At 41.0% G+C, this 15,907-nt stretch overlaps 1 protein-coding gene across 2 annotated transcripts in view; it reads right to left on the reverse strand.

Moving 5' to 3' along the window:
* Positions 1 to 15,907, reverse strand: part of LOC135698191 (dendritic arbor reduction protein 1-like) — a 336,183-nt gene that overhangs the window by 117,541 nt on the left and 202,735 nt on the right. The gene's annotated exons all lie outside the window — the stretch shown is intronic.

Consider the following 15,907-nt stretch of genomic DNA (forward strand, 5'->3'; position numbering starts at 1 on the left):
ATTGGTCACATCTAGGATTTCGCTGATTCTGACCGCCACAAACTGACGGTATTTGCGCTGGTCCGACTGTATCCACGATAACACCGTGCTTGAATCGCTCCAGATTACTCTACGACGAATCGGCAGCGTGTGGTTTTCCTCAATTGACTTCACCAATCTGCTTCCTATGACCGCTGCCTGCAGTTCCAACCGCGGAATTGACAGTGGTTTTAGTGGAGCGACCTTCGATTTTGCAGATACAAGTGCACAGCGGACCTGACCACGATCGATGATGCGAAAGTAAGCAACGCAGGCGTACGCTTCCTCACTTGCATCAATAAACACATGCAATTCAAGTGTGTCCAAGCTGTTCGGTGAATAGTTTGGGAAGTAGCAGCGAGGGATAGTGACTTGATCCAGCTCTTTCAGTACTTCCACCCAGCGACGCCATCGGTTGAAGATCTCTTCCGGAATTTGCTCGTCCCAGCTCACATTGGACCTCCAGATGTCCTGGATGATACACTTTCCGTGTACTACGAAAGCGGCCACTAAGCCAAGAGGATCAAAAAGACTCATTACAACCCTCAAGACTTCGCGCTTCGTTGGAACAACCCTGTCGTTCAATATCTGGGATATCCCATCACGGAAGCGTATGGAAAACGTGAAAACGTCACTGGAAGGCTTCCACAACATTCCCAGAACTCTTTCCGTACCATTGTTTTTGTCTACTGCAAAGCTCTTGGCAAGATCTGCAACGCTGCCGTCCCCGACCCGTCGCACAACCTCATCCGAGTTCGATAGCCAATTACGGATTTCAAATCCGGCTTTCGCATGGACTTCTTTTACTGCTGTTGCAATACTCGTCGCTTCCTCCACAGAATCCCTGCTGTCGAGGTAATCGTCCACGTAGTGGTTATGTACAATCGCATCTACAGCTTCCGGGAACTCGCACCTCCATTCTTCTGCATTCAGATTCTTGACGTATTGGGAAGAGCACGGTGAGCATGTCGACCCAAACGTCGCAACGTCCATGACATAGACGTGGATTTCGCCAGACGGATTGTCGTACCACAGGAAAAGCTGACTTTGACGATCTTCGGAGCGAATCAGGAGCTGGTGAAACATTTCTCTGATATCACCCGTTACTGCTATCTGCCGTTGACGAAAACGCTGTAGAACCGCAGGAAGAGACGCGAGCAGGTCCGGTCCCTTCAGAAGCATAGAGTTATACGAGACTCCATCCACCTTCGCCGCAGCATCCCACACCACTCGAATTTTTCCCGGCTTGTTTGGATTAATAACCACTCCGAGGGGAAGATACCAAGTTCTTCGAGGGTCAAATTTGGCCAACTCTTCCGCCGATGCTCGATGAGCGTATCCTTTGGACTCGTAAGAAGCAATCTGCTGTCTGACGTTTTCGTAGAGTTCAGGTGTTTTCTCTAGTCTTCGCACTAGGCACTTAAGACGCCGCTCTGCCATCGGTCTACTGTTCGGAAATTCGATATAATCATAGCGCCACAGCAAGCCCGTCTCAAACCTTCCGGAAGCTGTGCGAACCGTGGTCCGTTGCATGATCTCCCGTGCCCGCCGGACATCTTCTGCTTCTACCGCTGGCGCAGCCACTACACCAGTGTTTTCGATCGAGAAAAACTCCTTGACAACGTCGTGTAGTTCCCGATCATTGGAACCAGAACAGATGTGCAGAAGACGGTGTTCAAATGGTTCGTTCAGGCCTTCCACCGTTCCGTATACTGTCCAACCAAGTTTAGTTTTCGTTGCGACTGGTTCAGAAGGTCTACCTGCTCGTTTCTTCAACGTTACTAGTAGCTCCGTGTTCTCCAAACCAATTAGGATGCGAGGGGTGGCTCCGTTATAACTTTTCACCGGAAGACCCCGAAGGTAAGGAAACTGTTGAACCAGTTGATTGAATTGCAAAGACTGCGGAGGAAGATCCAAACGATCAACCGTACGTACGCACTCGAGAGTATGACGCTTGCTACTATCCGTCCCAGATATGCCGAGTTGGATGACCCTTGACTCCGACTCCATTCTCGTTACGTTTCCTGTCCATTGTAGACAAAGTGGCTCCAGTTCCCCTTCCATACCGAGCTGGTCCGCAACTTCCTTCTCTATCAAAGTGAGCGACGACCCGTCATCTAGAAAGGCTAATACTTCAACTGATGAATCCTTGCCGTATAAAGTCACGGGTAGGATGCGGAAAAGAGTAGACCGTGGCTTTTGTCGATGGACATTCACATTTCCGGTTGCAGGTGCAGATGTTCCAGATGTGCCCTCAGGTTGCCCTGGGTGTAGCAAAGTATGGTGTCGAAGCTCGCACCCTTGTATACCGCACCCTGACGCCTTGCACGGCCACTTTCCATGGGAAATCAAGCATCGTCTGCAGAGATGTAACTGTTGGACCAGCTTCCACCGTTCTTCGATGTTGCGACTCTTGAAGACATTGCAGTCTCTAATATTATGACCAAGCTTTTGACACACGGAGCACGGTTTGGGGTGATACGGCTGTTTCTCCTTGCTAATCTCACCCGACTTCCGATTCTCCTGATCTGCGTTCTTTCGGATGTCTTCCGCATGTGCGTTGACGTAGCCCTTTTCTTTGCTCTTCGACTTCTCCTGTTTCTGGATGACCTCGGTGCTGAACGTTACGTTGCTAGCAGCTGACGCAATTGTAGACATGTAGTCACTGAAAGCGCGCAGGTCTGCGTAAGGAATTTGTCGTTGATAAAGTGCCCAATCCAGCTTAATTCCTGCTGGGAGCTTTCCAACCAACTCTTGCAACAGAGTAGGGTTGGACAAATGGTTCTCCATGCCCATTGCACGTAAGTGGCCGCATAAATTTTGAACCGCCAAACCAAAGGTAATTACACTTTCTAAACGATCCGCTTTTGGGGGAGGTGTAGAACGAACCTTGTTAACCAGACTATTCACCACCAGCTCAGGCCGACCATACAGCATCTGCAATGTTGAAATGATCTGCGGTACGGATGAAGGGTGAAGAAGCTGACAGCTAACAGCATATAGCGCATTACCCTTTAAGCAACGCTGCAACCGCATCAAATTCTCGGCATCAGAGTATCCGCACATTTCATTAGAGTTGGTGTAGCTGCTGTAGAATAAAGGCCAGTCAGCTGGGTTGCCATCGAAGATTGGGAGCTCCTTTGGGACTACGTGGCGAGCAGCGAGTTGTTGAGTGGTGGGTCCACAATTCAAGACATTCGGAATCAACCCAGACGCTTGCGTGACACAAGGAGTTACAATCGGATGCGAATAACTTGGGATGCATGACACAGGCGGACAAGAGACTGGACCAGACGCAACGGGTATTGCATTGGGAGCTCGATTGGGGGCGGGATGGGCGCGTATATTTCCGAAATCCATGGGAGGCATTTGAGACGAAGGGAATGAAACTATGGGTCGGTTGAACATACCTTCGCACGCCGGAATACTTCCCAACCTGTTCGGTAGAGCAGCACTGTTTCCAATCGCTGGGGGGCGCCGGAACTGTTGATGACTAGTCGGACATTGATAAACTTCTGTCGGTGGCTGCAGCGCTGACTGTAGGCGAAGACTGTCTAGTTGATGCTGCAGATCTCGAACCTTCTGTTCGAGCTCATTGGTACGTGTTCCTACTTCCGATGTAATTCCCTGGTTGGCTCTTGCATTTGCCAGCTGTTGTGAAGTGGGCGGAGATATCACATTGAGGGGATAATCCAAACTAGATTGTGCTTGCGAGACTTGAGTGTTGGCTTGATTGATGATTGGTTGAACGTTGTCGTCCACTGGCTTCGTTGCAGTAGTCCCTTTTGGGATGGCTCCGGTTCGAGACCTTGAGGAAGTTGGGGCATTTTTGTTCCCGGAACTTGTCAAGAGCGCCTCGCGCTGGGCTTCCAACCACTTATGGACTGTGCTAGATGCACTTCGTTGGCTTCGATAACTTTTCACGCTACCATTCTCACCTTCATTCAGCTCGTTCTGCAGAAGATTATACTTCCTTCTGATGAAATCTAACTCCCGTTCCATCTTCTCCTGCATGGCTTTGCTTCTGCTCTCAATTTCCTGCTGTACCGCCTTCTCACGCAATGCTTTGGCGTACTCCTGTACTTCCTTCATCAACTTTTCCTGGGCCCTTTGCTCCTCTTCGATTTGCTGCATTTGCAGCTGAATATTCGCCAAGCGAATCGATGATGAACTTCCTGTTCGTGATGGACATGGCAAGAGCGCTTGTGCACCATCTTCCTCACAATGGATACAACTAAAGCTTCGATCTTTGATGCTGTCGTCCACCTTGGCGCAGGAGAAATGGTACCACCTCTGGCATACGTCACATTGCACCATGTATCGGTCCGCATTATCAGGTCGATTGCAGTCGGGGCAGTGAGATTCGGTGGTCGCCTCCTCTTCTGAGACCCTCTTAACGACACTCAAACGTTTTGACCCTGGTCTAAGAGTGGACATCTTGCAACGGCGAATCGTATCGCTCCCGACAGGCTGATACTGGACCCGGCTAACCTCCAAATGGTCGATAAAATTTCTAAAAGTTTGTTGCTGACGGCAATGTAAACTTCGGTGAATTTTCGGATCTTCCGTTAGCAAACTCAAGTTTTGAGTGAGAATGCTTTTAGCTGTAAGTTTTATTTAATGATTAGATTAATTTTAGAAAACTTAATATATAAACTTACAAATTTTAATCCACTTCACGTGTTGAAGTTCACTGTGTCAACAAACTGTTTTTAATGTGTTGTGCTATCTGTATATAAATTTTAATTTAATAATTGCTAGCATTTTAATTCATGTAAACTTACGAGAGAAAAGAATTCAATACATTTTACCACTAGCAAACACTTTTAAAATGCGAAAGAAAATAAGTACTTAATAGTTTTTAATCTGTCTTCCTTTTGTTCTATTTGTTATCTGTTCTCTTATAACTCTCCTTATCTGTCCTGTCACCTGTTCTGTCATCCATGATGTCAATTGTCCTGTCAATTGTCCTGTCAATTGTCCTGTCAAGCGTAGCGTTACGCCCAGTCAGCTGCCCTGCTGCAATTTGGCTCGCTTCAAGACCGGTATGCAACTGGCTGTCTCCAACAGCTACTGTGTCATGCTTTGAAATTGATTTAGGTAGAGGTTTACAACACTTGAAATTGTTATCCATCGTTAAAAACTACTTGCTTTTTAACTTGAAACGCTAAGAGAGATGAACTGAATGGAACAGGTGGCACATGACTTAAATGATCTTTATTTCTTGTATTGTGTGGTTTACTTGTATACCTTATCAAGTGACACAGATGCGTCTTTTCAGCTTTAGTTCCTTTTCAATTAAAATTATTATTAATTACAGTTCCTAGTCCTATCAGGCCTGTTTTAAGAATGACCACCTTGGTGGGATTGGTTTGTTTAAAATTTGAAAAAAGGAGACTACTTATAACTACTATTTACAACTACAACTAACCTACAACTACTATATACACCTAATCTACTATATACAAATTGCTTATCAAAGCATGTTCTGATAAAGTACATTTTTGTGCAAATTTAGTCTTAATTTCGTTAATTCGGGAATTTATTTTGGCAATGCCTGCCTCTTCATGTAAATTTGTTATTCTAGTGTCGAAAGGACGATCAAGAACCATCCTCAGCACTCTATTCTGAGTGATTTGGATTTTGTTCCTGTGAGTCTGTGCACATGATTCCCACAAGGGAGCTGCATAGAGGATCGCAGGTGCTATGATTTGTTTGTAGACAGCCAGTTTGTTCACCCTTGAGAGGCGGGATCTGCGGCAAATCAGCGGATACAGAACAGGTGAAGAACGTCCCAATATATATATATATATATATATATATATATATATATATATATATATATATATATATATATATATATATATATATATGTAGCAGAATAATTACAATGTTGACATTATACCTATCTTCATTAGGTACAATTGATTATAGCAAACTTTTTTAAGTGTGAGTGTAAGAAGCCTCCACGGAGTGCCTTTTTATGTAGTTGTGATATCGCGGGATGAGCTCTTAAGGCACAATATGGTATACGTCAGAGAAGTACCTAGAGAATTTATCTCAATTACAGGTTTAATAACATATTTGTTTACCTGTTTATATTTTGAGCCTCTGTTATGACATACACAATTCTATCCAGGCATACAACTAATAGAGGACAGAAAAAAGGCACATCAGTGGGTTTGTTGATTATTTGGGTATATTTGAGAGTATTTACTTATAAACTTGTTTCTTTTCCGCTGCGTCTAAATAGAAACGGGTAAGTCTGACAGCTACCATATTTGAGAATGAATTGTTTGTTTTTTAATATACATTCATGGAAAAACATCTCGTTGCTGGACATCACGACTAACATTTGAAAATGGCCCAAAATGTAGAAAATTATTATAATTATTTTTTTAAATTGCATTAACTTGAGAACGGCTGGACTTAGGAAAAAAGTTTATGTGTGCAAAGTTTTTGAAAATTATGCGTAGAATCCAAATAAATTAATATTTTACTAAAAAATATGCAATTTCACCAACTTGTAAAAACCAACAAAAATTTCAAAAATTATAAATTTTTTTAAGAAAGTTACCAGCATACACTTTTCACCAAATATTAGGGCATTTTTTCAGTTTTCTTGAAAAAAAAAATTATAAAGATCGAAGGGGGGGTGTTTTGAGATAATCATCGTTTTACGCTTTTAAAATACTAATTTACTAAGTTTTTCTTTCAGTGTTTTTTTTTTCCGCAAAGATATTTTAACTACCTAAAACTTCTTCTCATATGTCATTTTGATCAGATCAATAGTTTTCAAGTTATGATTTTTTGAAAAAAAAAATAATCCATTTTTTTATACGCCCTTTTCAAAAGTTACTCTGGAGGAAAAAATCATATTTAAATGAAAAATGCAACCATTAGTAGCAGCAAACACGTGAGAAATGTTTCATTCAAATCGGAAACACTCATGACCAACCGGTTTGCGTTTTGGGCTGGAAATGCTCTATATCTATCTCTATTTCTTTCTATATCTATCTCTATCTTTATCTTACGCACCTCAACTCGGCCAATCACGAGCTGGTTCGCGTTTGACAGAAAAGTGATTCGTTCTCGTCCCCGTACTGTCTCTTCCTCCTCTTAGATCACTTGTTGAATTAGTTATGGTCAACGGCGTGAAAGTACTCGATTGTCCCACACCTCGCAGAATCTTGGGTCCGTTAGAAAAAGGTTTGAAGGAAAAGTTTGGTCAACGTACATAACGCGTTACATATGAGTTGTATACATATGTATGTCAGCGAAAAAGTAACGGGTATGCTGTTCTTTTAAACCTACACGGCGAATGAGAACGACTCAAATTTGAGTTTAGTTCACTCATAATCGCCAAAAGTGCAGGAACTCAGCGATGAGTAAAATTTGTCCCATGATTTCCTGTGGAAAACCTAAAAAATCTGCCGGAAAATGAGGAAATTGACGAAAATTTTATTCAGTCTCGGAGTAGTACCAATAGACTGAGTTAATCCAATCTTTACTTTTCTCAAATTCGGGAATTTTTCCCTGGAAAATCCTGGAAAAACCTGGGAAAACATGAGGCAAATTAACTCATCACTGAGTTCCTGCACTTTTGGCGATTATGAGTGAACTAAACTCAAATTTGAGTCGTTCTCATTCGCCGTGTAAGCTTTTAAAAGCGAAAGTAAATATGATTTGACTTGACTTGTTGTGCTGGAAAAACACGAAGGAAATTTGTATTGCCCAATTCATCTTTCGTAATATACGCTTGCTTCACACTAGTGAATGCTTTAAACAGCCGCTTAACATATTTTACATGATCATCTATATTATTTACCCGATCAACGCTAAGAGTCATTCCTGTGAACCTCTAAGGCTCTGAACCATTTGGTGGATTATTTTTATTTTTGGTTAAAATTTGACAAATGAAAAGTTATCGATTAACCCTACTATCCGAGCGTGGTTATTTCTGATAGACAAGAAGTTGAATTTTGACAACCGTTGCTGAGTTCTTCTCGAAAACCGGTCGAACGACAGCACAGGGATTTTCGAACATAGTGAATAACTTTCCAAATGTCACTTTTAACCACGAGTTAAATTTAACTCGGCAAATGGTTCACAGCCAAAGTCATGTTTCCCTCAATTTAAAAGAGCTTCTTCCGTAAAAACACAGTGCACTACTCGATTGTGCTATGCGTGAGTAGCACCCGTGCACAACGTTGCTAGTATTCCAGATTTATCTGGATTTTCCAGATTGTCAATCGTCTTGTCAGATACACAGACAAACCACGTATATTTCCAGATTTTTAAAATAATTTCCAGATTTTCCCAGATTTTTTAAACAAATTGCTTTAAATATATCACTGCAATGAATTACCTTCCAATCAAAAAAAAAAAAAAAATTATGAGTTAAACTTGCTGCTTTAATTATTAAAGGCCATCAACGTTGAAAATTATCGCAACATCGTACATGGAATTGTTACAACATGTTTGCATGTTAATGGGTTACAGAATCATGAAAATTGAGACATTTCCTAAAGATTATTGGCTGAAAAAACCCTTCAATTTTTTTGTTAAATATCGGGCCTTTCTTGTTTTGAATTTTGAGCTTTGGAAAATTAGCAAGGTTTTTGATTCTGGACAACGAACAGGACTTTGAAGTATATTCTTGAGATTTTTGAGGATTAAATTTAAAACTTAAAGCATTTTTTGAAGTACGTGTGAATATTGAGTTAGCTGAATTATTTTTGAATTCTGAATTGTATAGTGTGAAGTGAATTGTCATAGGAGGATTTCAAGTTTATTCTGAGTAGAGTTCCATAATTCTGATGACAATTGCTTGGCAATTTTGCGAAGAAATTTAATATAACTCGGAAGAGAAATCATCGAAAATTCTTAAGATGATACTGAAGGAACGTTGATGGCAAATTCTAGGAATTGCTGGAAGCATATGTAAGGAAATCTGCCAGGAATACAATGAGTATGCTGATGTGAATCGTGAGAATAATTCCAATGGAATTCGGTCCAAGGTTTCTAGGGAGATTCATTTTAATTCAATTTTAAGAAGGAGTGTGACGGTCATTCCGAAGAGTAAAATTTTTAACATTATTCTAAGGGAATTTCATCGAGAATATGGAGACAAAATAATGCATTTTTTTTGGGAATTATTACCAGTTTGAGGGAATTATGGAATTGTAGAATGATATCTAAGAGATAACAAGAGATAATGCGTACCAAGAGAGTTTTTCTGAGAATTCCTAGAATACTGCTGAAACAGTATGGAGATTATCATGATTATTTTAGGGGACTCCAGAAATGATCTAGTATGATGGAATTCTAGGATGATTCACAGGGAACTCTGAAAACATGTTGAAGATATCATGTAAAAAATTACAAGTAAATTCAGACTTTCAAAAAAATTCATGATAAAATATAAATTCCAGAATTAAAAATCATTTCAAGCTCCTGAGAATTCAAAAATGACGCATCCAGACTTTCATTTGAGTTATATAATTAATTATTTTTTGGCATAAAATTATTCGTAATTGTCATGCGTGGAATTACCCGTAGTTTATGTAAAATGTGGGTGAGTACCACCATGTGAGGCTTTGGTTCTCACTTCAACCAGGTGAATTTTTCATACAATTAAAATTGCCTACTGGTCTACTAGGTGTTATGTGTTGTATTGTCAAGAACTAAATTGTTTGTATGACTAGCCTCAGGGTAACATAAGAATTATTTAGAACTAATAAAATCTTTCAGACATATTCTGATACAGCATCAAATAGTACGGGCTACATTGTCTTTTATTAAAAAAAAAATCAGTTTCATCAAAGTTGCTTGATTCTTTGCTTCTCATACTTAAAAAAAATGTTACAGTTGAAACATATTTTCTGCAGTATTTTACCCAAAATTTAACTCAAATTTGAAATTATGTGCAAATTATATTTAAACTATTTGGGACAATGTGCCAATACTTTTCCTAACTTTTTGATGCTAACAAGTTATTTGCTTTGTATAATTTATTTAGACATGTAATTCATAAACAATCAGGTAATTTCAATAAATTCCAGATGATTATTATGACAGATTTGTACGGGAGATTGGTCATCAATTTGATTTCAATAGCATTATGCTAAAAATAGGACTTTTTAGAGCATTCCAGATTTTTCCAATTTTTTTTATTTTAACCGGTCCTGATTTTTCTGTAAATGACCTGGCAACGCTGCCGTGCAGCCCAACTACTCTCTCTCAGGTTTAAAATCTCTCTCTACTTTGACTCTTTCTCCTATCAAATATAGGAGACGAGCACAAGTATTTGAGAGAAGTACAAGTTTTTTTTTGCACCGCTCTGAGTTTTTTGCCTATCCCTGCTTAGAGTATCACCTTGGGTTAGTTAACTGAGCAAAATCTGTGGAAGATCGAAATTGTTTTTCTAATTTTTGAATTTTCTTCTGATTTTTAAACTTTTACCGATCGATTCTGTAGTTAAATAAATACCGAACAGCAGATTAGTGTGTATGGGCAAATAGATCAAACATGCTGCTATTTTGTTTGAGGATTTTAAATTGAATATTATCCCTAAGGCTGTTTTTTTTATATAAATATTGCTCAATTAAGTATGTTTGACCTCATTTAGTGGCTTTTAAAATCACTGATAACTTTTTTCTGAATTGCTTATTCGTTCCTAATTTTATGGGTATGAATCAACATACTTTTCAAACATAAACAAACTGTAATTTTGATGTAGACAGTAAATGATAAATTTTCATGAAATTTTATGTTTACGTTCAGAACTAGTTGTATTCAGCTATTTATATTATAAGTCCAATCTGTCGCTTGCATTTCAATGGAATGAAAACACTTTTATTGTCATTTAAAAATATCCTTGTGTCAACGCAGCTTGAGCTTCGACGAAGCGATTATTTTCGTTATTGCATATTTTCGAACCTGGAAGCTTTGGGTTGCCGGTTGGTGCCTGTCAAAACGGGATCTGGGTCAGAGTGGACGGCCTCAGCCAGGTCTACTCTTAACACACTCTGTGTGATACATGCTGTTGAGTGTTGAACAACAATCGAGCCCAAAAAGCGTGACAGGAACATTATGCGTATAGAAAACAGTGTTGAGCTGCTCCATCAGCCATTGTACCAAGTGGCTAAGTAAGCAAGCGCGCAAGTAAGTGAGTGAATGAGTGAGTGGTAGCCTAACAAACGGATCGACTGACACCCGGGACTGACAACTGACCGACCGGAATGCCTATGGACGGCAGCAGCAGAGGCCTTGATCGACGAAGAGCCCTTTAGCTACCATGTCAAACAGCGCTCTTTAATCTGAAGTGGATATACTGAAAACACCCGCCACTCGCTGGTCCACCTTCCAATTTCCGCCCGGAGCACCGTGTTAGTTCATTTTTTTTTCGTGGCCCAAGTCAGAATAATTGATTTAAACAAGCCCTGGCTCTGATCGGGCTAAGCGTAAACCAGTAATTTGCCTGCAGTCATTTTCAATAAACTTCGCATAGCTCACGGTGACTATGGATTCGCCGATTTGAAAAACTGTAGCTGAGTAGTAAGTGATTCACGTTTCGCTTTCGCTTGGCTTAGGCAGCACGCGGCGATCAATCATTGGGGCCATAGAATCGGAGACACCACACCGCACCACACAGGAGGCATACGGAGGCTTTGGAGGGCAGCTGCCGGATTTATCTCCCATTGACTATATGTGGCTATCTTTCACTCACATTTTGGGGTCCATATCGGGCGCTGTAACACACACGTCATTTGCGGGTGGGAGGAGAGTGTATCGAGACGGAGCTCTCATTTTGATGGATTTCGTTTGGACCATCATGATCGGACCGTCGGATGGCCGGCGGTATCCCGGTGATGTATCCAAATTGGCTATATTGAAGCCGTTACGCAAGACGGTTTCTGTTTTCGGCGAATTTTCGCCTTCTGACCGAGTTTGAAACTATGGACATCAATCTTCTTTCACCGGCATCATCGGTTGAGCAAGCGATAGGGCGATCGAGCTGAGATTTATTGGATTCTGCAACTCCAACCGGCAGCTAAACAGCGCGCGCAACTTTAAACGAAGCGGTTGCTCTCGAGATCGTGTGCCAGACAAAAAAACAAGCTCTCCACTGCGGCGGTCTTATCGGGGCTCTTAAATCAAATGCCACGAAAGTGTGGTTATGTGTACTCGAAAAGTAAGATAAATATGGAAATAATGGCTAGGTTAGTGGAGGCTGCGATAAGAACACCTTTGGAGTAGCCCGCGACTAACAGGTTGCTCTAGGTCTACGATGTTGGCGCTGTTCCATTTTCTGTATTCTCTGTGTCTCACGTTTTTCCTTATTTTCGGACAGCAACTTGCCAGAAGTGAATGCGGAAAAGAGTCTAATGAATTATCGTACGCGGAATTCGATCAACAGGTATAAGGTGTTGACTAAGGAGTACTGCTGCTATTTCAATGATAAATGAACTAAATGAACAGAGTATTTTGAAAGAACAATTTGCCTCACAACCCAGACATCCATGCTTGGCATACACAGTTTTGATCACAAACTGCTCATTTGCTAATAACTTTGCACACATTTGACGAAACATAGTTGTTTTTGAAGCAGTAGATATAATAGAGTTTAAGCTTGTTATAGATACGTAAAAAAGTTGATTTTAATTCTAGTAATAAACTGTATTTGTTTTTGTGTTGTACAAATGAAGTTAGAAATGATCGCTGTACATCTCAGACTTTAAGTGTAAAAATTCATTGGTGTTGTAACAAATGTTATGATTTACCTACTCTTTGCATATCTATAGTAAACTATGACCTTAATCAATTACTCTAAAGAAATACAAATTTCAACAACTGAGTGAAAAGCTATTGACAAATGAGCAGTTGGTGTGTACAACTGTACATGCCAAGCATGCAGACATCCACTCGAAGGATTGTAAAATACCAGTCATTCGAATTATCGGCGTACATTTTGAATCTATCTTGCAATTTATCGTTTTTCCCCAAACAAAACCGAAATGCAATTTCATTTTCGTTCATGATTTTTGTTTTTTGGCAATTTTTGCCGCTGCATAAATTGACGCTTCCCCAGGCGGTGGTGTATTTATGTATGGCACGCCAACGAGCGAGGGCAGTCCGTACAAAACAGGTGAAAGTTACCGAGTAGCCAATTGTGTTTCCTTTTCGTGAAGAAAGTTTCTACTTGAGCCGGTCAGAGCCGACCGAAAAAGGAGATCTGCATCTCTGGGCATTTTTCCATCTTTTTTTTCGAAATTCATTATCAATGTTTCCATTCAGGTAAGTTGGCAGGCAGGCAGGTATACGCATAGGATCTTCTTTCCTCGCGCAGTATTGAATGTGAACTAAATGATTGACAGATCGAATGAATGGATTCGACAGTGATTGCACTTCCAGCTCTTCCAGCAATGGATGTGTGTACGCTTTGTGCTGGAAAGTGCTACGTGCCGCGCGGTCGTCAGTTCCGAGAGGCGATGAAAAGGTTGGACTTCCTCAGCAGCCACGAGGGAAGCGCGGAGTCATGTCAAGTCCATATGGGCTGCCATGCATAAATGAGTGTGATATAATTGCTATTGAAAGGGGGAACTACTGACGGGCTACTACTACTGGACGGGAGTGATTCGTGCTGATCAGTTCCTTTTTTTATCGACAGAGTATAATAGGGCTTACAGGAAGCGGTGGATGTTTTGATTGAGATATTTTGTTCGGAAGTTGAGATGATTTTTGGGGCATGCACAAAGATGTGGAAAGTTGATTGTTTATCGAACTGATTGTTTTGACTTTGACAAGAAAATTAATGTGTGCAGTTAATTTAATTTTAAGTGCAAAAACTAATTATGACTGAAGCCATTTAATGCTTCAAACTTTGTCACAGCAAGTTCAAAGCTTAATTATATGTAATCGGATATTAGCCTTCCGTGCTATAACCCCCCTCGTGTATGCTTTACTAACTACAGTTCCTCCATTGACTATGATCCCTCCATGAAACAGGCTATTCAAGGAGTTCCAGATCAACTTCGACCTATCTCAATTCCCCGTATTTTTGCTGAAAAGTACCAACAAGTCAATTGCACACACACCGACACATGCAAGCGGCCCTTTTGACATAAGAATCAGTTGAAAAGGACGAGAAAATCAATTCAATCAAACGCATTTGTCGTCGAGTTGCATATGTTTCAGTTTCAGGACACTTAATTTTACATGCCATGTTTCTTTGCGTTCCATGATTTACGTCAAAGCTGAATTACGTCTCATGTAAAAATAATAATTTCTAAGTGTGTAAGCTAAGAAAAAAGGGATACTTTCCTGTTCATGGGAAATTCTCCTCGTTCGATCGAGCGTTTGAAAATGAAGGCTAACGGCTTAGCTACTGCGCTTGCAAAGTGACGGAAAATAACACTGAGGATTACAATCGAGCCAAGAGCAAATGAACTCTTCAGCTTTTTGGAAGCACCGATAATCATTGCAGGCGAAATTTGAACGTGCTCAGTTCTACTGCGTCCAACGTAACATTTGGCGCAGCTAGTTCAGCCTCGACGTCGGAAGATGACTCTGATTGGAAAATTGATGCGAATTGCATTGCGATCAAATCACACTTGGACTCCTTGCCGTCATAGAACACTTTGGGCGGAAGTGATGGGTTTTTTCTCTTGCTAATTACAAAGCCCCAGCTGGATTTCAGATCCCGCCGTAAACGAAGCTGCACCCTTGAAACGAGTGATTTGTAGAGTGTAACATTCAACTTTCTGTAGTCGACATTTGCTCATTAGAAGTTAGCTTTAGCATATGTTGATTTATGAGCCGCAAACGACGCTATGTATTCTCTTCATAGGCACGATGAAGTTTAACCATTGACGGATGAGGTTGCAGGAATTTTAGGTCATGTCATGGACATCCACACTGCCGTAGACACAATTCCAGTCCAGACCAGACAGGTGAACAACAAGTCCGTCAAAATAGAATTTGCGGTGACTGAGTGCACTTTCGAATTCCTTCGCCACCGGGACATAACTAATTCAACATATGGACAACTATTGTGGACCTGCATCTTAAGTATTCTTAATTCCCTTGGTCAAAAGTCGTACATTCTGGTGTAATATTTTTTTAATTAATACGTTGTGAATCTTCTTAATTGTGTAGTATCTGATATTTACATTTAATTTGCATCTCGTTACCGCAGTTTACGAGCGATGCTTCAATTCCATTCCGGGCGCCTAAGTGCACAAAAGATCTTACCAGTAGCGTTATCGTGATGCTGTAACCAACATGCTGCTACTGCAGCTGACATTGCTTCGTAGTGAACCTAAAAGAACCAGCAATGAGGTCACACAATTCATGGTCTCATCGAAAGGGAAATCTCCATCGGTGGTATGGGAGATGCCGCAAAAGGAGTAGCAAGAAGTGGAAAGATCTGATCTCCGAGAAGGTAGAAAACCGGTTGAAATGTAGATCCCATCGATGTGCTCTGACTGACCGAGTAGGACGGACGATGCAGACCACAACGACGACTGAATGTCTAGGCCGGTAAGTAAGCATACGAGATAAATGATCGACCCAGTGATAAATTAGTCGAGATGCCCCTGGAAGAGTACGGTCGGTCGGTCGTTTGGATGCTCGGTAGTAAAAGCCAACCGAATCGCGCGCTGATGGAAATGATCAAGAGACTTGAATGAATGGTAAAAACACGAACTCTAGGTTAGAAGCTTGAGAGGAAGGGAGTAGAGTTTGTCGATTTGAAAAATCGATTGAAGCTGTCTCTAATATCTTTTACAATCCAAATTAGGCTTTCGAGGCGGGTTATAAATGATCGGTTCGGGTTGCGATTTGCGTCGATGAACCGCGAAGTGGACCCCTAACTGACCATTTCCCG

The sequence above is a fragment of the Ochlerotatus camptorhynchus genome, unplaced genomic scaffold (genome assembly GCF_037179485.1).
Source record: "Ochlerotatus camptorhynchus isolate MF236.1 unplaced genomic scaffold, CSIRO-AGI_Acam_v1.1 ptg000083l, whole genome shotgun sequence".
NCBI lineage: Eukaryota > Metazoa > Arthropoda > Insecta > Diptera > Culicidae > Ochlerotatus > Ochlerotatus camptorhynchus.